Below are 25,606 nucleotides of genomic sequence, written 5' to 3'. Positions count from 1 at the left end.
GGCATTGATGCAAAAAGCTTACTGGATTCAGGGGATGTTGCAGGATCATATTTTTGTGGGATGTATATTTATGTCTATTTTAAATGAACATTCTCTGCAGTACTAGACCAGAAAGGCAGAGTGGGCAGCCGCAATGTAAATACAAATAAAGAGTTTATGTTGTCCTAAAACTTATATTATTGTACAGACACTTGAGTAGACTGAAGGGGAAATAGTGAAATGTTAAAAGTCTGTTTCAGCACACCCAGTCTGTGAACTAGCACAATGGAAATTCAATTCATGTTTATCAGAAGATTTCATAGGAACACACACATTTTGATCGAAATATTGTAAATTGGTTTCATAGATTAATTCCCAGAGTGCCAACTTATTGTAGGGTAAAGTCACTCAACTTGGAGTAATTCCTATGTCTCTCATGAGACAAAATGCAGATTAGAAGCTCTACATTCCTATATACCATATTTAGATAGATGATAGATAGATAGATAGATAGATAGATAGATAGATAGATAGATAGATAGATAGATAGATAGATAGCTGGGAGACAGAAAGAAAAGTAAATAGCTTTAAAGGCAGTCCAGATTTGTTTGTCCAAAATCCTTGGGACAGGAGTAAAAAACAGTAGAAATTTATTATTCCCTTTCTAGACATGTTACTTGGAGATTTAGCTAAGGAAATTTTGCTCACATTTTAAATTTGTGTTGTGTACTTACGATTTCCTCTATGTGATGAAATTACGACAAGAAAGGCTTGTTTTTTTTCTACTGTAAGTAAATGGTGTAGCAGTAAAACTTCTGTGTCCAGTACATCTCACTGATTGCATTTGCTAGTTCATTTTTCTCTTTTTCTTTAGGCAAATGCTATCTGTGTATAAAAAATATATTGCTGTGGATTCTGTCTTACAAAGCATTTTAAGTAGCTACTTATTATAATTTAATTTGAGAGACTCCTATATCTAATAAGCTTTCCATTTAAAATCCGAGCTCTGAGCTTTATAAACGCTACGTGGTCTACATGTAAAACTGTGTAAATAGCATCTGAATAAAAGGCAGGGAGACACATTAGGAGCTGCCAGAATTGTGTTTGTTGTGGCTGCCCTGCTAGCTGCTGTCTGAATGGCTGAAGGAGAAAAGTACTGATCGACTAGTGCCAGCTCAAGCGAAAAATATAACAGTGTAGAGAAAAGTTAGAAACAGACACAAAAAATGTATTCTAGGAAATATCTCTTGGTAGAGGGGCAATACAGAGCCATTTAATATATGGTTGTGAAACAAATGTTTCTTGTGATTTAATTCAGTATGTAAATAGAGAATCAGGTTCTTATATTTAGGATCTGTCAGATAATACTACTACACATGGTTTTTATAGAATCTGATACACCATTATGACTTGAAAGGATATTTTATGTTTATATAATCTGTTGTTAAAACATTATGAATGAAATGCAGACTGTTTCATATGGTGTAATACAGCAGGAATGTGTGTGTGTCAGAGAGGTTGTTTTGTCTAGAAATTGCCCATGATAAAGAATGTGGGACTACAATGGCTAGCATAATATCTGGGGAATATCTATTTAAATGAGAAAAGAGTTCTTAACAGCTAATTATGGACTGAACACTTCTAATGCCTTTTGCTTCACTGTCCAGTTTAGCTTGGTTTGGTTTGGTTTGTTTTTTTTTCCTGAGAAACTGCATTTTGTATTTATCTACTCTAAGAAGCAGATTATGTGTTACTCAGAGAAACTGAAAGTAATCAAACATATGTTAACATCCAGTGGCAAAGATGAGTGTGTTATTTAGAACAGAAAAGTCTTAAGAAAACTGGAAATAATAGCAAAGTTAGATTGTTGATTTTTTAATTAAATATCTATGAAGCAATCTGTAGGTATACTGAAATGTTCAGACAGCATGCCTTTCATAAATTAACATCTATAGTAAGCCCATTACATTATAGTATAACTATAGTAGCACTGTAATAAAGCTTTCAGGCTAACCAATATTCAAACTACTTTTTTTTTTTTTTTTTTTTTAACTTAGAGAACAGTACTACGGAGGTGTATACAATTAAGTTCTGTTGTCTGTCATAGAAACTATTGATGGCAGCACAGTTTAGCTGAGGGAAAAAAAAAAGTGCAAGAAAAATAGGAAGAACAGTTTGCTCAATAAAAACCTGGAAAAAATAAATATATAAAATGATTTATATTAATTTATATAAATTATGATTTATAAAAAAATAAAATATAAAATGGGCTACTGAGATGCTTTTTTTCCCTTGAATAGGAGGAAAGCATTGGTTTTAATTCAAAAAGATGTTCTAAGATCTTGAGTTCTTTGGAAAGAAGACTTCAGCTAACATTTCAATCTTTGTTTACAGATACTTTTTAAAGCCTGGAAACATGCCCAGGTTCTTAAAAAGCTGAGCAGGATAGACAATTTTGTTAATGTAGGGAAATACATTACAGTTGATCCTTTTTCAGTTATGGTTATTCTTCAGAAGACAGGAAATTTTTCATTAAGTAAGAAAGAAAGTATACAGGAAAGGAGAAGGATAGTGCAATACATATACTTATATACCTTTTTTCAGTTTTTAAATTTCTGGTACATAAAGGAAAGATGAAACAAACTCCTCCAAGGAATAAGATTAAGGATAATTAAAATAACAGTTTACTAGGGGGATATAATGAACTCATCATTGCTTGGAGTCTAAATGATACTAGTTCCTAGAAGACATACTTTTGTTTTGCTTGTGGGATGGGGAAAATCTTCAATATTCAAAGAGCTGTCTGGAAGATTGTAATGGTACCTCCCGGCCAGAGAAATTGAGTCTGGGTATTTTTGCTGAACATGTTTCTTTTTATATAAGATAAATACTGGCAATACAATGTCTGCAAGTAATTGGTGATAATTACAGAGGCTTAAATGTACATCCTAACTGATAGTATTGAATTCACTGACAAAATTTGAAGGGATACAGGCATGAAACTCTCAATGCTACCTAGCAGACTGACGGGAAATGCTAAATGAATGTCAGATTAGTCAGACTGCTTCTAATACTCTTGCAACTCATGTTCAATCATGCTGGTTAGTGAGACATTTATTCATGTTGGAGGACTGGTGAGCTGAAGAATATGAATGGAACAGAGAAGCAATGGCTTTTCATAAACCATTATGACTGATGCAAATCCCTCAGAAGCCTTCAAAATGTGTAGCAAGCAGCACAGTATTGGTTCAGAAAAGAAAGCGTTGGCCAATCAAATGGCTTGCTTTCATTGTGTTACTTTTAGATCACGTTAATAAGTGAATGACAGCCCTTATTTGCTCATAGCAATCACATCTTAGAAAATTATGCAGGGGTTTCGCTTGTGCAGTTATGGAAACTAACAGATTTGAAATTCGGCTAGAAACAAAGTGTCAAGTCTTCCTGCTCAAGCTGACACATCTCTAATCAGTTGTCATATTTACTTTAAAAGACTTTATTGCAGGATATTGAATATTTTGCAAAGAGAACTATGGACTTCATGCTATTAATCTGTTGAGAATAAGGTGGTAATAAGCTAAATTCTAATCTTTTGAGGGACAAAGACTTGATTAATAAGCTCAGCTAAATTTTAACCATCTCCCTTTTTAAATGTTATTGAAGGTGTCATGCCAGTTAATTAATTGAAATAAATACTTGATATTGAGCCCTAGAGAAAATGGTGGTAATTATTGCAGCTCAAAATCTAGTCTTTGCTCTAGAGTGTGATTAACAACATTATGATTTGTGTCATAGAGTAGCTCTAGACCCTGCCATTTTCAAACTAAAAACCTTTGACTTTGCTTTGACAGTTTTGGTGCCAGACAAAACTCTTATGACTTGTTCATTCAGGCAAATGGAAGAGATCAAGAACATTTATTCTGGCTCTAGAGCTGGGGTTTAGACATATGTGCCTAAGAAACAATTTGAGGAAGCTACTATGACTGTATTGCAAACCACAAAGTTACCTGTGAACCTAAGTTGAGTCAGTTACAAAACCACTTAATCTGGAAATACATGTTCTGGTGACATCTAGAAATAAGGCAAAAAGACCAGTTTAGTTTTGAATGCTCCTGAAACAAATGAACTTAATACACAGCTTAAAATCAGAGTAAACCCAACATTTTTGTTCAAGCATGCCTGTTGGAAGTTGAGGTACTATATTTAGCGTAAGGGGGTTCAGGTCCAGAGCTTCCAACTTTTCCTGGTGAGAGCCATCATCATCCTGTAGCAGTGTGCTGTGCAGCCACAATCTGGAGTTACTGAAAGACAGAGAAGCAGAATGACCTTTACTGTTAGCTGTTAGATGTTCAACTTAGGAACAGAGGTTTGCTTTCTAATATCTGACCACAGCTCTTTCTCCACTTGAATGCTTACCATCCATCTAGAGAGCCAGAGCATGTTCCCAATCTCATTCATAATCAATAAGAAAAGAGGACACTTGGAAGGGAGTAGGGTTGTTTATGAAACACTCAAGTTTGAACACAGACATGATGCCTCAAACTACTGGTTGCATTAAATAAAAATAAAGTAAAAAATTGCTATTAAATTGCCTATTCTGGGATACAAATTCTGTACCTATATTAAGGTAAACCACCACATCTTTTGTTGGTGCAGCTTTCACCCTAGTAATTCTTACTGACTTCTTGTAAACCAGAATATTTTCATTACATCATTTCAATTTGTTTTGAATTTAGGAGGATAAAATCAAAATCTTGTAGAGGACCAGTTCTGAAGGTCATGGAAAACAGTATAATAAAGAAATGTAATAACACAAACTGGCATAAATTATTTTTCTCCCTGAAATATGCTGATACAGTTTTATGAAAATAAAATGCTCTTTTTAAAACTGGTGAGCATAGCAGGGCTCAGAAGACATGCACTTTCAGAACAAGTTAAATATTTGTAATAGTGAGTCACTATGATTTTTCACAAACAAGCGAGTCTGAAAATGTCTGCTTTTGTCTGAAAAACTTTTCTCCATATCTTAGCATTTCCACCTAAGTTCTTTTCTGCATATGCAAAACATGCATGGTTCTTTTTACTTCTACTTGCAACATTGTTTATTTATCAGTATTTACAATATGGGAAATTCAAAATATGTTTTTTAGTTAAGTATTAGAAAATTATACCTTTTCACAGTCAAATTGCATTTGGTCAATAAAAGACTAGCTTTCTTTTTAATTTCAGATTGTGCAGTTATTAATAGCAAGCAATTCATTTGGGAAGTTATTGTGAAAGTCTGTGTTTTCAAATTAATCTCTTTATCTAGAAAAAGGTTGTGTATGTGTCTGTTACAAGCTGTAAGGTGTTAAGATATTCTGAATTTCAGAATGCATGAGGCAGAATTGTTCTTATGTTAATAGTCTTTAAAATAAATTGTTTCAATTCTCTTAGAATTGCTTCCTGCAGAGAAAAACCTCATAATTAAAACAGAGTGGAATAAAACTGCAGTGTAAGTCCTTAGATGTGTTGGATACCTGTTAGATTTTCTTAAGATGACCTATGGTTATTGATAGTACTTTTCTTTCTAAGCAGATTTGCAGAACTACCCGTAGTTAGGTTTTTTTGCATTTCACTTGAAGAGTAGTTAGGGTTTTTTTGCATTTCACTTGAAGAACAGCATATTAAGCATGAAGGAGATAATTGCACTATTTGGAGTAAGTCAGGTTTACTGTCTGGGATGGCTATTCAAAACGCTACATAAATGTCATTATAATTGCTTATCTCCTGTTTGGGTAAAAATTTTATCCTTTAAACTTTAATATTTTTTTTAATTGGTAGGCAAACATTATATGCATAAATGCTTCTTTTATATTCTTTTTAACCTTCTTTTGCTGTCCTTTAAAAAAAGCCAACAACCAAAATCCCCCAAATCACCTGACAATATCTTACCAAGACAGAACTTCAGAGTAGAACAATGTGCATACTACATAGCTGTAAAGGTTGTTTGTATTCCAGTTTCATAGCAGACAGAGGAAACTGGTGAAAACTAGTCTTAATTACTTATGTTTTCCCTCCTGTAAACTTTAGTTTAGTTCTTTTTTCCTCTATAATCTCTTATGTCCTGCTATAGTCTGTCAGTTGCATTTCAGCCACAAATAGGCACACATAACTTGCAATTTGTATGTTTAATATGGTGAAACATAATATTTGTAAAACAGGACTGATATAGAAAGCATTTTCTTTCTTACAAACTATTTTTCCTACAAATTATATACTGAGTTATTTGCAATATTACTTCATGATTAAGGGTTAGGTCAAATTTCTGTTACAGTCATCCTTTTAAAGTTTATATTAACATCAACAAATAAATCACTGCAATTTCAAAACAAAAGTTTTGTGCCCAAGTCCAGAATTTATTTTGTTCCATCAGACTAAGTTTCTGTGTTAGTGAACTTTTAGGGGAGTAACCCTTAGCTAAAACAAAGCTGGTATACTTCCATAGATAGCTTCAGCTTCATTTTTTTGCTATAACTTTATAAATCAGTACTTGTTAAATTCCTAATGTTCCTTTTTTTATATTTTTGTTTGATGGACTACTTGGTTCAGTGTTGCACTGTAATACAGGAAGAGATGCCAAAAACATCCTATTCTCCAAAGCCTTATTGTATTAGACCACTAAGTATTAAGCCGAAGACTTTTTTTTTTTTTTTTTTTTTTTTTTTTTAATAATAGTGAAAAGGGAGAACTTCTGTGAGAATACAAAAGTCTTACCACTCCATTTTAACATCCGTTTCTTCCAGGCTGTTTCTTCAAACAACCTTCAGTGACTTCCTATGTGGAATAAACTCTACAGACTCCTAAAAGTCTCTTTCCATCGCCTATAAATTTTGAGTTCTGCAGGCAGGGGCACAGGTTCCCTTCTGACCTACAGAAACTTCTCTCAGCTAAGCATGTTTAGTTGCACTTGAGAAAGGAGTAATCTTCCTTTTCCTCTAAAGAGTTCCATTTAACCTAAAGCTCATAAATCAGAAAAAGAGACACACTGCAGCTGAGCAGCTTTGCTGAGCAGCTTTACACTTCTGAGCTGAAAAAATATGTTATACAGTATTTATATGACAAGCTAGAAACAAATCTTTAAATTGTACTTTCTTTCATGGTGCTTTATCATCTGTGTCGTTATAACATTAATAGAGATTCAATCAAATATAGTAAAACTTTTAGTACCATCTTTCATGTATCTGTTATCTTTTTAAACACAGAGATTGTCTGTGATTTGGGTATGCAATTGTTTTCAGCGTCTTCTTAAAAAGTTTAAAGTTACAGTAACCTTCATTTGCTTTATAACAGTTAACACTCAAAACACATAAATCTCAGGTATCTTATTCTTTCCTTTCTGTACAACTGAAATTGTCAGTTGCTATCCCTGGAACCAATGTGTATCATACATTTATTTCAGATTTGTGACATGCCACCAGCTTTAGTTGATTATTTGAATTTGTACTTCTCATTGATGATAGAAATATGAGATCCAAAGGATGTCAAAGTTGTATGAGGTCAGTCTCTGAATATGCAAAGTATTCGTGCTTTTTTAAAATTTAAATGAAGCTGGATTGACTGGACTTCTGAATGTTATGTGCTAATGATGTAGTGCATCTTGTGAAAGCTATGCCTTAGGTATATATTACCTTTCCCTGAAAGACAGATTAGGTGAAAGGTGAACCAGTGAGAAATTCTCCCAAACATTTATAATTGGAGCCATTGCTCACTTCTCTGGCAAATTTGTGTAGCTGAGGTCTCAAAAATAATTTTAAAATTCCTAAGGCAGTTTTCAAAATGCAAATTATTGTAGAAAACTGTATAAGCTTTGCTTTGCAGAATAAGAGATGCCTGCAGCTAAATATATTTTCATAGACTGAATTATAATAAATGAGACAATATAACAACAAATGATACATGCCATTTGTGACATTAGAAATTTTATTCCTGATCTTTTGTCTTTCTCTTCCATCAGTTCTACCTCTTGAAATTTGAAATCTAAGGTATTTCTGTAAATCTTAATTCAGATTAAACCCTCCCTATGGATAAAAATTTTCTAAGTTAACAAGAATTTTCTCTTATAGCATGATGAGATTCATAAGTATTGTAACAGATTGCTATTTTGCTATTCCAGAAGATGATGTAATTATTTTCAAATAGTTTCAACCAGAGGCGAGATATTTATCTAGTGAGTTTTGAACAGATGGTGGTGTAATATACATTAAGTCCATAGAATCACTTAGTGACAGATAAAAGTTTTATAATCTCTTGAAATTTAACTGATGCAGCATCTCTCCAATGACTTTTAAACTGGTGGGTTTAGTACATGTTATCAGTCATAAAAGCAAAGAAATTTGCTTCTTTAATCTTTCTTTGGATAGAGTGTCCAATATTTTAGACAGAAAAAAATCAGATATACACAGGTATTCTAGTAAATTTGGTTCAGAGTTACACATTTACTTATGCATTTAGTTTTGAAACAGATAAAAGAGTTGAACAAATCTTTATTATCCGCTGACAAATACTTGGATGGTATTTGCATTCTGTGATTGTTATCTGCAGAGACACGGGGAGATGTGTGATCGAGACAATAGATCTGGGGGTAGGTGGAAAACCATTCATATTAAGTATTGAACTGTGTCAAAGATGAGGTAACTGATTTTATATGGCAGTGACTGACATGAGAAATAAAAGTGTAGAAAATACAAATAGAATTCACTCTATTAAATCTGATCCCTTAAAGGAAAATAAGGGAGACCTGTCTCTCACATACGTATCTTCAAGTATGAAAATGGTTTAAACAGCATCCTAATTTATCCAGTTCACAAAGCTATCTGTGATGGCAGGAAAAGATTTTTTCTTGAAATGGATGCCTTATTCTCTTTCTCCCAGTAGCTGTTCAGAGCATTTGTCTATTTATATGCATTACTGTTGCTGTAGAACAGTGCTGTTTTTCATGATTTCATTGGCATGAGAAGCCCTGATTCAGTTTTGCTGTCAATTTTGACCTCTTTCTGTATCTCCTCTACTTTCAGTGACTAAAAGCATCAGTAAATAGAAACAGAGATGCCTCCATAAAATACGTCTGAAGCATCACAAAATATGTTTTACAATACTTAAGATATATGCAATTGCAGTTCATGTGTATGGTAGGGTAAAGTATGCACTGTAGTTTGTTTAGATGTTTATTGCACTGCTACGTATTTATCAAGTTTTCAGATACCTGGTGCCAAAGAGGTTTAGGAGTATACATAAACAGTCTACTAAAAATTAAGATTCTCAAAAGACCTTCACACAAAGAGCAGAATAAAATCAATGTTATTTTTAATGCTGATAAGTATTTTTTGTCAAAATGTTTTGAGAAGACATAAATTCTTCAATTTATTTTCTATTCGTATCACTCAAAAGTAAGCAGATCATTTTCATCTTTATCTAGCCACTCATTCAACTTTGATTTAAAATAGAATATATCTACATTACATAGATGTCGTGGTTTAAACCCAACCACAAACCTCGTTCACTCACTCCCCCCTGCCCCCTTCTTGCCCTCCCCCTGCTTCTGGAGGGACGGAGAGGAGAATCGAAAAGAATGCAACTCCCACGGGTTGAGATAAGAACAGTTTAGTAACAAAGGTATAACACAAATCACTACTGCTACCACCAATAATAATAATGATAAAGGAAATAACAAGAGGAAAGAATACAACACCTCAACACCAGCCGACCAATAACTCAATAACTCGCCCCACTCCCCCCAGCCGAGCACCGACCGATACCTCCTCCAACCCTGCAGTCCCTCTAGCCCTTCTGGGTCACTCCCAGTTACATCCTGGGCATGACGTGCTGTGGTATGGAATACCTCTTTGGCTAGTTTGGGTCAGGTGTCCTGTCTCTGCTTCCTCCCGGCCTCCCCTCCTCCCTGGCAGAGCATGAGGCTCAGAAAGTCCTTGGCCAGACCAAACATTCGAGTAGCAACTGAAAACATTGGCGTTATCAGCACTGTTCCCAGGCCAAAAAATCAAAACACAGCACTGTACTAGCTCCTAAAAAGGAGAAAAATGACTGCTGCTGCTCAACCCAGGGCAATAGAATATATCTCTTTATATAGAGAGATATATAATAGGTATTATATATAATTGAATATTAGAAGATAATACAATATATAATAGAATATACCTACATATGACCATGGTTTACCAGTCCACTTATATGAACAATAAATTACATAAACTAATTCCTAATGTCCACCGCTGTGTACTCTGACTTTATCCACTATGTTTAGTCTAGGCCTAATTTAATGGATCACTATTTAGAGGTGCTTTGTTCACAAAGGGACATGAAATATGCTCATCAGGTCTCACTGCTGTGCACTCCTGTACAAGGACCATGAAATATACAAATGTGGTGCCCAGTTTCTGGTAGGAATTCATTCAGCTCTGGTAGGAGCATGCCATTCTTTTTGAATAATTGTCCTGGAATAATTCCATCCTCTGACAATTACTGTGGCTCAGTTGATTGATATTTGGGCACACGGGTTTTTTATCCTCAAGTTGCAGCTTCAGAGTTGTTCCAAGTCAAAACCAATTGTACTATCTAACAGAGAATCTATTATATGAATAAATTAGTTATAATCCAGGGCACAATACATTCACAAGAACCACAATCCCAACTGGCATCACTATTATGATCTCAGAAAGGAGCCAGAGACTAAAACACTGTGCAGAGAACTATTTTCTACCGAAAATTTTTCATTCAGGAAACCATATTCTGAATGGCCTGAAAGAAAGATGCCTGCACAAAGTATGCATCGTATGATCTATCCATGATATATCATGGCGGCAGTAATAGGCAATGATCATTTAATAAAAGGAAATTAACAGTTTGTAAAACATGTTTGAAATAATAATTGCCAAAATAACAAATTACTTCTTTCCCTTCACAAATAATTGTTTCAAGCCGGATAAAACCTGCAGGTTTTGTATTTTTCTGTCTGATTCAGTCTGACAAGCTTGTTTTCATCTTCTGCTTCCTTAACATTCTGCCCAATCCTTTAACCACCGGTTTTCCACTTACCGTTCAGATTTTTAAAACAGTCCAGCAGCTGCTAAGTGATTACAACCACTGGAACTGATACTGAGTAGATTAGCAGAAATTACTCTGTGGATTTACGCTGTAAATAACCAAGATTATTTTATTTTCCTATACTGTAGATGATAGATTTAATACACTAATAACTTCATTTTCTTCAGTATATGTAGTCTTAAAAAAAAAAGTTTTAACCTCTGTGTTAATATATTCTGCTTGACTGGGTTTTCTCCTACCATAGCAGGCATAATTAGGAATCTGTCCTAATGATTGTCGGGAATGTAGTCATGCATTGCAAGTGGAGCAAGCTTAACACTGTCCAGTTTCAAATCTTTTGCCATTTTTACTGGAGTCTGAGTGAAAGCATAAACTAATAATGCAAGACATTTCTGGTATTCAAATGAGTGACATCCCTGGGTTCAGCTTTAACAGTTATTTTTTTCCTTCCTAGTAGTTGGTGCAGTGCTGTGTTTCAGCTTCACTGTGAGAACGATGCTGATCATATACCAATGTTTTAGTTGTTACTACCCAATCAAGGACTTTTCAGTCTCTCATGCTGTCTCAGTGAAGAGGGGCACAAGAAGCCAGGAAGAAACAGAGGCAGGACACCTAGCCAAAGGGGTATTCCATACCACAGCGCATCATGCCCTGTATATAAGCTGGGAAGCCCAGACCGCTGCTTGGGTCGGGCTGGGTATTGGTCAGCTGGTCATGAGCAATTGTATTCTCTCTCCTTGTTATTTCCCTTATCATTATTGTTATTGATGGTAGCAGTAGTGGGTTTGTGTTACACCTTAGTTACTGGACTGTTCCTACGTCAACCTGTGGGATTTACATTCTTTCAATTCTCCCCATCCTGCCGGGAGCAGGGAGGAAAAGGCGGGGAGTGAGCAAGCGGCTGCGTGGTTTTGAGTTACCAGCTGGCTTAAACCACAACAGTGAAACAAGCTGGAGTTTATCTGTTTCATTCTTTAAAAAGTAGATGTTGGCTATTAAACCATAGTCCAAAGTATATGTACTGCACTTCTTAAGAAATCTGGAAATACCACAAACTGAGAAAAATGGACTACTTTCTGAGATTTAAAATTTCATGGGTATGGATATATACTTTAGCAACCTAAGCTAAGCAAAAGCATAATGACTAATTTTAATATTGTGCTGCAAAACACAAAACCAGAAAAACTGCATATTATAGAATCATAGAATCATAGAATGGTTAGGGTTGGAAAGGACCTCAAGATCATCTAGTTCCAACCCCCCTGCCATGGACAGGGACACCTCTCACTAAACCATCCAACACAAGGCTTCATCCAACCTGGCCTTGAACACTGCCAGGGATGGAGCACTCACAACCTCCCTGGGTAACCAATTCCAGTGTCTCACCACCCTAACAGGAAAGAATTTCCTCCTTATATCCAATCTAAACTTCCCCTGTTTATGTTTTAACCCATTACCCCTTGTCATGTCACTACAGTTCCTGACAGAGTCCCTCCCCAGCATCCCTATAGGCCCCCTTCAGGTACTGGAAGGCTGCTATTAGGTCTCCACGCAGCCTTCTCTTCTCCAGGCTGAAAAGCCCCAACTTCCTCAGCCTGTCTTCATACGGGAGGTGCTCCAGTCCCCTGATCATCCTCGTCATAGAAGGCCACCAGATTGGTCAGGCAGGATTTCCCCTTAGTGAAGCCATGCTGGCTGTCACCAAGCACCTTGTTGTTCTTCATGTGCCTTAGCATGTTGTCCAGGAGAATGTGCTCCAAGATTTTACCAGGCACAGAGGTGAGACTGACTGGTCTGTAATTCCCCGGGTCTTCCATTTTCCCCTTCTTGAAAATGGGGGTTATATTTCCCTTTTTCCAGTCATCGGGAACTTCACCTGACTGCCATGATTTTTCAAATATGATGGCCAGTGGCTTAACAACTTCATTCGCCAGCTCCTTCAGGACCTGCGGATGGATTCCATTCCCACGGACTTGTGTGCGTTCAGATTTTGAAGATGGTCACGAACCAGATCCTCTCCTACAGTGGGCCCAAGGTCTTAATTCTCACAGCCCCTGCATCTACTTTCTAAGAACTGGGTGGTGCAGTCAGAGCCTTTGGCAGTGAAGAATGGATTTGTTAAAGACTACTTCCTCTAGAATCACTTCTGACAAATATTATTCCATTTTTACTTTGGGGCTAGGATATATTTAACATATTTTGGAGGAATATCTCAAGAATTCTGTAGGTGAATATGCTCAACTGGCCATTAAGTAGCTTAGGAAATTTGAAGAAAATGTTACTTAGTAGATGGTGAAGCAATCAAAACCCCAGTATTTTCATCTTGGAGCTCCTGACTAATATGCTTAGACAACCTGTTCAAGTCCAATCTTGCCTTTAACTTTCATCAAGACACAGTTCAGTTTGCAAGGTAAGAATTCTACTTCTTTGCCTCCCATAGTGAGTGAATGAAACACTGCAGGATACTCAGGGTCAAGGGCAGGGATCAAAAATATATGATACACACTACAGGCGCCATTAGATTCCCCCTCCCTCAAGAAGGATTGAGACTGCTATTTCTGACAGGCTTAGACTTTGCAAGTAAAACTTAATTTTTCTCTTCTTTGCTTTGTTTCATTCAAACTTCTATGCTTTCCATTAGTATAAAAAAAAAAAAATTCCATTCTATAGTGTGATAAACAGTGCTACTCTAATCTGTTAGTATAGCATGCCTGTGATTCATGTGTATGATTACAGTCTATCTACTGTACATGCACAAGGGGAATGTGTTGTGCTTAATACTTAATTACTAATGGACTGTAACCGAGATTAATCTGTCATAAGTATTGTAACCATTCTGAGCTTTTATTTGTAATTAATTCACTAGCTGTAATCTGCTCACACAGCTGAAAAATCAATAAAAAATAATGAAAAAATTCCTTTGAGCAGTTCATAAATCACACTGAGAGATTTGTTATCTTGTGTGAAGGCTTTTCCACACACTTAGTATAAAAACAACAATAACAACAAACTATGCTCCCCCCCAACACTTCCTCTCCCCAGCATCATTTCAATGAGAAATCATTAGTACTCATAACAAAAGTAAAAACCTTTTTAGGTGGATAAATTAGATTTTACCTCTTCTTAGGAAAAGTTGATGTTTCCCAAATAATTGATCTAAAGACGCTATGGCTTATGACATTGACAGGGAATTCAAGACAAGAGTGAGTAACTAGTTAATCAGTAAAAAATTTCATTTCCATGTGACGTGGAATTATTACCATTTACTCTTGAGTTAGATGATTTTATACTTCTGTTATGCTTCATGATTAATGAAAATGAGCGCCGTATTTTATAAAAGATAACCTCTTTCTTCTGGAGTATACTTATAGAAACAGGGAAAATATGCTTAATACAATAATCTTAAAATGTTATTTATTTCTACTTTTAACACTCATTTAGGTCTTGTGCCATGTAAATCTTCTGCTAAAGGAATGAAAATGCATTGTTTGTATTCTTCACAGAACTGAATTAAATTTTGTTCTGTATCCCAGATATTGGTAGCATGATTAAGTAAATAAGATTCCAAATTTGTATGTGTATTTGTGAGAGAAACATGTACAACATGAGCAGATATGTGAGCATTTTTTTTTTCTACTGTGTAGTATAAGGTTCCCTTTATGTGACATAAAAGGTTAAACTGATCCTTCACTTGGCTGCTATATTTCTTCTTACAACACAACTTCCTCTTGACAGCTACAAAAAAGACAAGTAGTCAGAAGTTATTTGTTTTGGCTTCATGCTGAGCTCTACATTATTTAGATGATCATTTGCATGCAGAGCATGGAGAACTTTCTTCTTCCCCCCATTTGAAAATAACATAATATAAATTAACAGAGCTTCAGTACATTTTTACAGTTCCTTTTCAAGTTCAGCCTTTGAGGGTCTATGACTTGCAACAAAATAAAATTACATGAGTCACAGTGAAAACCTCATGGGAACATGAGTAATTCCCTTTTTATGAAAGCAGTACTGCTAGTTAATATGTTATTATATAATATTTTATTCTGTATATGCAGGAATGGAATAAAATCCAGAATCAAGAAATATGTTGCTGCATGAAGTAGAACTGCATAAATCAATATATTTTCAGGAATGTAGTGGCTCTATCAAGATAATCAGTTCAAGTTACTATCTTGTGGCAAAAGAATTCTGTAAGAAAAAAAATGTAACTCACTGAGAGATATGAAAGAAATCAATATTCTCCCTTTAAGTCAATTCTTAAATACAGAAGCATTCAACCAGAACTTTATTTTTGTTTTATCTGTTGTCAATAGTCACAAGTGGTTCAGTTTTGCTGTTTGTTTGTTGGTTTTCCCCCCATTACTTATGATAAACAATTAAGCAGCTCTGTATGTTTGTATGGATGTGCGTTTTTATAGTCAACCTTTGAACATTTCAGTCATATTTAGTGCATTTTTATATCACTCCAATGAAATATCATTCTTACAAAACAGCTTGCAGCTCTGTCAAATCGTTGATTTTTTCTTACATATTCAACTTTCAACTTTATCAGTTCTGGATATCCTCCAAGATATTTGTGAGATACCAATGAGATCTAATGGCGTTGAACATCTTTTAGGACTGTGGTTTTAGTTTCTAAATGGAAGCACAGCATTCATTAATATCCCCTAGGAAACATTGAGAGTCTCCAAAAAGAAGTTGCCTTTCAAATGAATGGACATAAATTGGAGGGAAACAAAGGGAAATCATGTAATCTTCTTTTTCTCTTCTGTGGTAAAAGCACTAGTTTTCTTACCTGGTGGCCACTCCTGATGAATAAAATACATTATTAAATCCTTATAATCAAAAAAATAATTAAAGGCAAGGCACAGTATACAGCTGAGATGAGGTAATGACTGCTAGCTACTCTCTTCCTTAGAGCTCCTGCAGTCCCATCACTTTGGCATGAGTATCAAGGAAATTATGTTGATTTTTGAGCCCTAATTCACACTTAAATCATCTTCAGGAGAGCTGACTTTTAATTGCTCTTCCAATTGTTTCTGCTCAGAGTTCGTTAAGCACTGACACGTTTTACTAAAAAAAAAAAAAAATGTATGTAATTTGACACAGTGACAGATTAATACTTTAGTATCAGACTGGCAGAACAATTAGGCATCTTAAATGTTTCCTACATCTTAATGTCTATGCTACTTCAGGAAACCATAGTAAGTCCTACTTTTCTGAAAGATATGTTGCCATTTCAGTAATAAAAGTAAATCAGGATATCGAAGTACTTAACAGGATTACAAGCAGTCTTAATAGCAATTACATTTATATCTAGAAAATTAAAATCTAAGGAATTTAAATTCAACATGGTGTATTTAGTACAGTACTCACCACTGGCTATCACATAAGCTGACACTTCTTAGTCCTCATTTTATGTAGATAGATAGATAGATAGATGGATAGATAGATAGGTGCAATAGGTCATGTAAATGAAAAATAAAGTCAGAACTACAGGATAAATAAAACTTAACTAAAACTATCTGTTTCCAATCTACCTTCTTTTCTATTACAATGTAATCAGGATTTTAAATTAGTATTTGTCTAGAATTAGGTCTGTTGGATTTGATTTTACTTACACATAAGATTGTATGCAACCTGTATTATGATTCTCCACTGACAACCTATTAATATGAATCAGGGCTGGAGAAGTGCAACTATTTTTTTAGTGCAAAAAAAACAAAGCAGGTATTTAAGTTAAGAGTGAAATACTGATGATTCCTTGAAGATCACAGGTGGAATATTACTAAGCTGGTACAATCGTTAATTTTGGTAGGAAACTTTTTCATGGAATTATTCTGTAATTAGAGGAATATTTAAAGAATATTGGATCTTAACCTCATGGAGACAATTGTAATAGAAATAACTGTGGAATCTAAGCCAGGAATTTTATTGCTTGCATAATATTTCTTGGGTTGCATGTCTGTCATGTTGAATAGCTATGTCGTCCAGTACAGTCTAATTAAACAAAAAAAACAAACCAAAACAAAACATCAAAATCTCACACATTCTTTATCTAATTTGACTCAATTCCTCCCTAAAACAGAGGCAGGTATTATGCAGCACTAAACAGAACAAAAATTTCATATATAAAGTAAACATTGTTGAAATGTGCAAGGTCCTGCACCTAGGTCAGAGCAATCCCAAACATAACAACAGGCTGGGCAGAGAATGGACTGAGACCAACTGTGGAAGATCAATGGACAGCACGCTGATTAATGTAATCAGAAACTGACCTTTATTCACTTCAGAGCACTGCCTTTTATAGTTTCCAAGCTTGGTCCTGCGCTTAAGCTTTATACTGATTGGTTTCTACACACAATGCAAAGACAGCTGATTGGTTCCTTCTTCAGCATCTGGGAGCAACACTAGCTGATTTGTCCCTTCTTCAGTATCTGGGAGTTGTTTCCCTCCTGCAGAACTGCTGCATACTTGGCCACAACTTTGCTCTGAAGTAAACTGTGAACTAGGCTGTTAATCCTTACTACAAACTCTAACCAATGGCAAGAGTCCTGGATCACTCACATGCCTATTTTTTTGTTAAAAAGCCCTCAACAATCAACCCTGTGGAGGATTTTTTGAAAATGTTGGTTGATGAAAAACTCAACATGACCCAGGAGTGTATGCTTGCAGAAAGCCGACTGGATGCTGGGATGCATCAAAAGCAGTGTGGCAAGTAGATCAAGGGAGGCGATCCTGCCCTTCTGCTCTGGTGAGATCACACCTGGAGTACTTCGTTCAGCTCTGGGGCTACCAACAGAAGGGCACGGATCTGCTGGAGTGAGTCCAGAGGAGGGCCACAAAGATGATCATATGGATGGAGCACTTCTCCTTTGAAGAAAGTCTGAGAGAGTTGAACTTGTTCAGCTTGGAGAAGACTCTGTGAGACCTTAGAGCAGCCTTCCAATACCTAAGCAGGGCTTACAAGAAATCTGGAGGGGGACTTTTTGCAAGGACATACAGTGATGATAGGACAAAGAGTAATTGTTTTAAACTGAAAGAGGGTAGATTTAGACTAGGTATTAGGAAGAAGTTCTTCACTGTGAGGGTGGTGAATCACTGGAACATGGTCCTCCTAGAGGCTGTGGATGCCCAGTCCCTGGCAGTGTTCGAGGCCAGGTTGAAGGGGCTTGGAGCAACCTGGTCTAGTGGGAGGTGTCCCTTCCCATGGCAGGGGAGTTTGAACTAGATGATCTTTAATATCTCTTCCAACCCAAACCATTCTATAATTTTTGTAGTTGGTTTTTTTTTTTTTTTTTTTTTTTACTTCAGAGTCTCTCTTACACCAGTTTCAGATTTAATAGACTTCAGAGGTAAAATATTTGTTTTGCAACACTTCAGATAGAAGCAGTATTCATCTTTTTGATGAAAACATAAAATGGAATGAATGTGTTGAGACCTTCAGAGTGTTTTGTTTTTTTCTTTTAGCATTACTGGCTTTTTGTTTCTGTATTCCTTTGATTAACACCTGTCTTAAATGATCTGACCATCTTGGTTTTTTGTTTGTAATTCTTTTAACATCAAATTTAAAGGAGGATGTCGTTCCAAAAGGGACTTTTAGTTGAACCTAAACCCAACTTCCAAGGTTGATTTATTACAGAATAAATTGAGAATCCTAACCCAGAAACAGTTAAGGATTGGATTGACACCAAAGTACATAAATGTTGGTAATTATATTAACAGAATTGCAGAGCTGAAGGGAACCTTTAGAGGTCATTTAGTGCACCCTTGCTTTCCCAAGGATAGGTAGGATTAACCATGTTAATGTTACCTTTGGAAGTTTTTCTAGACATTCATAAAAACCTCCAAGTGGTGAAGACTCTATAACCTTCCATGACTACATTTATCCTCAAAGTTTTTTTCTAATTTCTAACCTGATTTTTCGTTGTTGCAATCAAGTCATTATTTTAGAGTTTTCCCACTATGGGCGTGCAAACTATATTGTTCCCACTCTTGGTTTTTCAATACATAAAAATTGCTGTTTTCTCACTCAGCTGCCTTCTCTTCTGGCTAACTCACTTTCAGTAATCTAACATGAGCTTTTTTCAAATGTTAAAGAATCAGTTACCCGCCTCAGTTTTCTTATGGTATTTTTTCATTTGCTTATGGTATTTTTCTTTGGTTTAGTGGTAGAGGACTATATAGGATCTCATGTTAACTTTGAAAATTCCTCTCTAGTCTCTCTTGAAACCTAATAAGTACTTGGACTTTTGACATGTTACAGCAGTGAGTCTTGTTTTAAGGAACTATATAAGCGATACTTTTATTTTACTGTTTTTAAATTAAATTACTGAAAATTCTCACTTCATTCTATGTTCCTTCAGAATTCATTATTTTATAGCCTTCTGTCATAATTTGTCTCACTGTATTAATTATTCAGTCAACATACATGTAAGCCTTTCTGTATTCTGAAGTATTTTTTTAAGCACTGAAAAGAATTTCAGAATTAGGCATGATATAAATGAGATTAGTCTAGTCCGAAACCAATTAATATATTAATTACTTCCTTGCAGTTGTCACATCTCAAACAGTGGATTTGTGTTTGACTTTATTCAGTAGGACTGTTTTAGAGATGGCATGCTCTGTCTCTGCAGAACACGATAATGCCACATTCAGAATGACAGCAGTCCAAGCCTTGGGGCACTAAATGCTTCTTGAGATATGTTCAATTGCTGTTTAACTGTATTTAGCCTAAGGTGCAGGGAAGGAAACTGCTGATGCCTTCAAACATGTTTAAGCATTTTAATAGTGTCTTGGCATGTCACACTATGCCAGAGTACTAACAGAGGTGCAGTTCCTGAATTATTGCAATTAAGAAGAAGGAATTTCAAAGGCAGTAGCTGTGTATCACTATAGCTTAGGTGTGTTTTTTCCCCACTTAAACAGTGATTTTCTACAATATATACCCTTTCAGCTGTTTTCTGCATTATTCTTCTCTGATCATACAGTCAATACTTGTTATGCTTTAAGAACTCTATTGTGTCTCCAATCACACAGCTCATAAAACAGATAAGCATTTAACATAAAAGCTATGTAAATAGACTGCTGTTTAATTGCATAGTTTTATTGCTGTTTCACTTGAATTTTGTATAGTCCACTGAAAACAGTGTATTTGTGTACCGAGTTCAGGAAAAGGTGATATGAAAATGTCGTGGTTTAAACCAATCCACACAGGTTGTCCATTCACCCCCCCAACCCCGACCCTCCCAACTCCCGGAGCGATGGGGGGGAGAATCAGGAGAATGTAACTCCCACGGGTTGAGATAAGAACAGCCCAGTAACTAAGGTATAACACAAATCACTGCTGCTGCCTCCAATGATAATATTGATAAGAGAAAATAACAAGAGAATACGATACCACCGCCGAACGAGTTCAACCCCCCTGAAGAGAGAGAGCCTGCCCTTCCAGGTAACTCCCAGTTACCTCTCCGGGCATGACGTGCTATGGTATGGAATACCTCTTTGGCTAGTTTGGGTCAGGTGTCCTGCCTCTGCTTCCTCCCGGCCTCCCTTGTCCCCGGCAGAGCATGAGACTCACAGAGTCCTTGGCCAGAATAAACATTACTTAGCAACAATTAAAAACAATCGGTGTTGTCAGCTCTCTTCCCAGGCTGGAAGTCAAAACACAGAGCTTGCACCAGCTACTAAGAAGGAGCAAAACAGCTCCTGGTAAACCCAGGACAGAAAAGCAGCTCATTCAAAGCATAGTCTCTGTCATTACTGTATGATAGTTTTTCTTTTCTCACAGTAGTCTGGAACTGCTGCACAGCCATTCTTTACAGATCCCCAATAACTGGAACCATGCAGGGATGCCATGAGCCCATCAATGGGGAAAAGCAGCAAAATCTGCATGCAGTCATTGATTTGTCATAGATTCTATTTAGAACTCATCTGCCAATGACTCCTTAGGTCCTGTGACCAAGCTTCATGGTTTACAGATGCACTTTTGCATGCTGTGGTACTGTATAGCTTCTGTGGTCATATATACTCCTTCAAGAAAAGGTCTGCAAGTAGGAATGTTTTCTGGGCACAGAGTTCTTTCTGGGAATGTTCTCATTATTGAAGCCAGTTAGTATATCAGTATTGCTTCAGAGTGTTTTCTGTCTCCAGGGAAAAGTGGAACAGAGCTTTTGACTACTTAAGTACATCTAAAGTCTCTTTTTACCATAGGCTTTGTGTGTGGTTTGCAAAAGATAAGAAGAAAAGCTCCTTGCAACTTTCTCTGAAAGACTGTATGTGCTAGGACCATATCATAACTAGTTGATAACACTGGGTTTGTATAAGACATATTGTACAAGAATGGTTGTTAATAAATGCATGGAGCAGGGTCAGAGTGAATGTGCATCCTGGATTATATTTCTGAAATGTGTGTGCACAAAAAAAGCATGTAACTTGCAACGTGTACTTTTTGACTACTGTGCTTATACAGTTTTTCTCTGTACTTGATTGAACACATTGACTTTGGTAAGGAAAGGGAAGAGAGAAAATAATGGAAAATTGCTTGGGTGGAATATTTTGGTTGTTAAATTTTTGGCTTTAAACTGGATATAGAGCATTATATTTGCTTTCTCCACACTGCCATGGTAGTTGCCTTCCATTTTTTACAACAGGCAATCCTTCTGGCCCTAAAGCAAGTCAGCAACAATCAGCAGAAACATAAGCATGCTTATAAATAACTCCATTCATTTGAATGCTGTTGTACAAAGTTTTATGGAAAACATAAGCTATCACCCTCTCAGAAATTATTTATAGTTATCAGCTAGCTTTGGAAATTGGTGGTGGAAGCTTTTATCAGATGCAATGAAGAAATAGGTTGCAAGACCCCATAAATTAGTGCTCTCCAGGCTTTTTTAAGATGAAATCTGAGCAGTTGCAAGTGAAATCTGCTTCATAAATATTCACTTCTGAAGTATCCATTCGCATGTGCAACTAAAAACTTGTCTAAATATCTGCATTTTAGGGAGTGGGCTTTCAATGCCTTTGTAAATAGTCAAGCAATAGCTAGTTCTGATGTAGAAATATCATAACAAGAAGGTATGTTTGAAAGTAACGTTTTCCATTGTAATTCTGAAGATAATTTTATGCAAATAGAAGCTTAAATTTGAGTAGTCTATGTATAAGCAGTTAAAACCTAAACCCAAATCTGCAAATTTGCATATGATAAGAAATACTATCCTTCCAGGTTTACTTTCTGACTAATAAGCATTATGATAAAATTTGTATACTAATAACTGTCATTTTAAGCATTTATTTGAGTAAGTTTCCAGACATGTAACTGGTAGAAATCTGTTATACTTTTATTTGATGATTTGCCAGTTGTGCTGACAAACTCTTTGCTGTGTCATATTCCATTAGGTTTGTCAGCTGGCAGTGTGGTTGCTACTAAAGTGTTTAACTTTTAAACTGAGAAATACTTAAAAAAGCACATCACTTAGAGACAGATATACTTGGATGTAAATTATGCTAGAGGACAAGAGGTTGTGTTTTTTTTTTCGAATTCAGAGATTCTTCACAACTAGAAAATGTAAAAAGTGGAGCATAAAGGCACTACTTTGCAAAAGAAGATCAATCTGTTCAGGGAATTAGGAAAAATACAGTTAATTACTTTGTAGCTAAAGTGGTGTGGCAGTTTATTCAAAACAATGATTGAATCTCTGTTACCTACTGCAGGGTATGGAAAGCACCCAAGTTTTTCTTAACTGACTAGTTTAGGTACTGGTAATAATTTAGTCCCAACAGCACTGAATATTTTACTCATATTCTGAAATAATACACATACACATACAAAACATTCTCCCCTTCACTGCTTTTCCCCAACTGAATGCTGATGTTGTGTTGGGTTTTTTAAGCAGAAGAGCAGTTAAAATGCAACAGGTTTCAAAACATGTTAGAGTTAATGTGTGCTTAAATGCTGTACTGATTCAAGTTCTTGGAAGAGATGCAAGAAAGCAATGGAGTAGAAAGCTGCATTAACTGTATGTGCCAAATATTAATTGAAGAGTGTTTTAGAGAAAAATATATCACACCGGATCTGACAGCCCAAGGGAGACAAGGCTATTGCTGCTGCTCCATATCCCGAGGTCCGACCAGTATCAAAGATGAGGATGTTTTCCCAATAGGCACACACACAGAGCACACACATACATCGAATATATACACAGTTGGCCACACAGACCACAGGCACTAGGGCACTCACATGAACACAGACCAGTGAGGCCACAGTACCAGTGGCCTCATTCTGCTCCCTTCTCTGGCTGGACAAGATGGAAGCCCACTAGTGAGAGCAGACACACATATATGCACACATAATAAAGAGCTCATACCCAGGAAAAAAATTAGAAAGGAATTTAATAGGAAGATAGGACAGACAGTGTTGATCAGGTAGAGGACACACCAGACAAACTTGTTAGATCAACAAACTATTTATATGTGACTGGCCCATTTATCCCCTTATATCTCTGTTTTCCCACTCTTGTTCCTCCCCAGATCACTTAAAACCATCACTTGGTCCTATTTTGGTTCCTTCCCTAAATATTGCGTAAGTCCTGTACTATCCCAGACTACTTTTCCCACTTATCCCATAATGTGTCCTATATACCTTAGGCAGTAATCTCCCTGTTAAGACACAGAAGTGATCTGGAGAGCAGCTGCCAATGACTCACAGTGATAGGTTTCACACCTGGGCAGTAGAGCAGATGGCTCTGCTAGGCTTTCACTAGTCCTTGATTTGGGTTCCTATCTGCCACTATACACACCTGTGCTACCCTGGGCCTGGGCAGGTGGACCTCTGATGGGCTGATGGCCTCCGTGATGGGCCTTAGAATAGCTCATCAGAGTATTATTTATAGTATTTACCTGCCTGTGTCTCTCTGAGCTCTTTTGTGGTTGTGAAGATAAAATTTATCACATAACCCAATAGGGCAAGCCAGCCACATGCTGACTTTGAGGCTGTCACTTCATAAAAGAACACTATAAGGCTGAATTGTATAGCAAATATTTATGCTATACAATAACAAATTCTAATGTTTGTCCAGAAGTGAACAGAGGATGTACTAAAATACAAAATGTTAAGTGTGTAACCATTACTGAGGAAAATATCTTTTATCAACCCGAGTATATAAGGAGACATCAACTGTTATAATCTGGAAAAACAAATGGACAACAATAAAACCCCCTTTCTAATAAACACATTACTCCTATGTGTTAAATAAAGGTCAGAACTATTGCTTTGATAAGCATTTGCTAGTATAATAATTGAAATACCAGGAGTAAACATTATGTTTAATGGTAATTTTTTTGGAAATAAGGTGCTGTTTGAAGAGTTTATTGAGATTTATATGGAAATGGGATTTGCCCTGTTATAAAAATATTAAAAGGGTTCCTGTCTTTAAAAAAAACAATGCAAACTAGGTTCAGCTCAGCAGTTAATTAAGCTTGTTACCTTTAGGGATTGCCAGAATAATACTAGGTTTACCTGACAAATGGAGAATTTTCCTGTTACAGTTCCCATCTTCTGTGTTCTGTGTCTCCAGAACACAGTCATCTTGAAAACTGATGGGCTGATAACTGTCCATAGACTTTACATTCTTCATTGAAACAATGAGGGAATCATACCAAAGTACAAAAGCCTTAATACGTAAAACTGGAGGGAAAGGAGGGGAGAAATCCCTGTTTCTTCCTCCCAGCCTTACACTTCTCAGATACAGAGTTACTCAGTTATCTAACCATCAGTACTGTTCTCCTCATTAAAATCAATTCCATATTGAAATAAGAAATATTATACAGTACATCAGATTCCATAAAAATGTTGTCAACTGTTAATAATAAATAATGTACATATATTTTACAATACTGCAAGAAATTGCTAATTAAATGAATGCTTAAATGTATGAGAAAATCAGGACAGGATGAACATAAACCTGACTCAAAAGCTTTTGCAATTCTATCAGAATTAAATCTGCACATACTGAAATGAAATATTCTTTCTCTGTGAGCACCTGTTGTAAATACTTTAAATTAAAACAGTTTACTCTGGAAAAGGCAAAGGATTTTGGGTTGCTCTTTTCTTTTTTCTTTTTTTCTTTTTTTTTTTTAATCTCAGCAGTCATCTTTTATATGAATTTATAAAAATTTCATAGATGGACTTATCACTAATAAAGAAAATCATCCAGGAGCCAAAATCAAAGAAATAATAGGCAAAATTGAAGTAACAAAATGAAGGCTGAATAGGCCTTTGAAAGGTATTTTATAAGGATAACTGGTAGAACAGCTGTTCACATAAATGTGGCTGTTGTAGTGAGAAGGTATAAAATTGCCACAGCCCCTATAGAGTACCTTACTGCATTTTCATGTTGAAGCTCCTTCCTCCTTTTTAAGATATTTTTTTTTATAAAAGAAATCTTGAAAGTGTCATCAAGTAAGTCATATCATATGAAAGTCATATCAAATAAACTGGAAAAATTAATTTGCTTGTCAATTTTTG

The 25,606-nt window shown here is 36.0% G+C and overlaps 1 protein-coding gene across 1 annotated transcript in view; it reads left to right on the top strand.

The window, feature by feature from the left end:
• Window positions 1-25,606, top strand: part of PCDH7 (protocadherin 7) — a 293,178-nt gene that overhangs the window by 261,508 nt on the left and 6,064 nt on the right. The gene's annotated exons all lie outside the window — the stretch shown is intronic.

Source organism: Lathamus discolor, chromosome 1 (assembly GCF_037157495.1).
Source record: "Lathamus discolor isolate bLatDis1 chromosome 1, bLatDis1.hap1, whole genome shotgun sequence".
In the NCBI taxonomy this organism is placed as follows: domain Eukaryota; kingdom Metazoa; phylum Chordata; class Aves; order Psittaciformes; family Psittacidae; genus Lathamus; species Lathamus discolor.
Note: the sequence above shows the minus strand (reverse complement) of the source record. Positions and strands in the feature narration are given on the sequence as shown.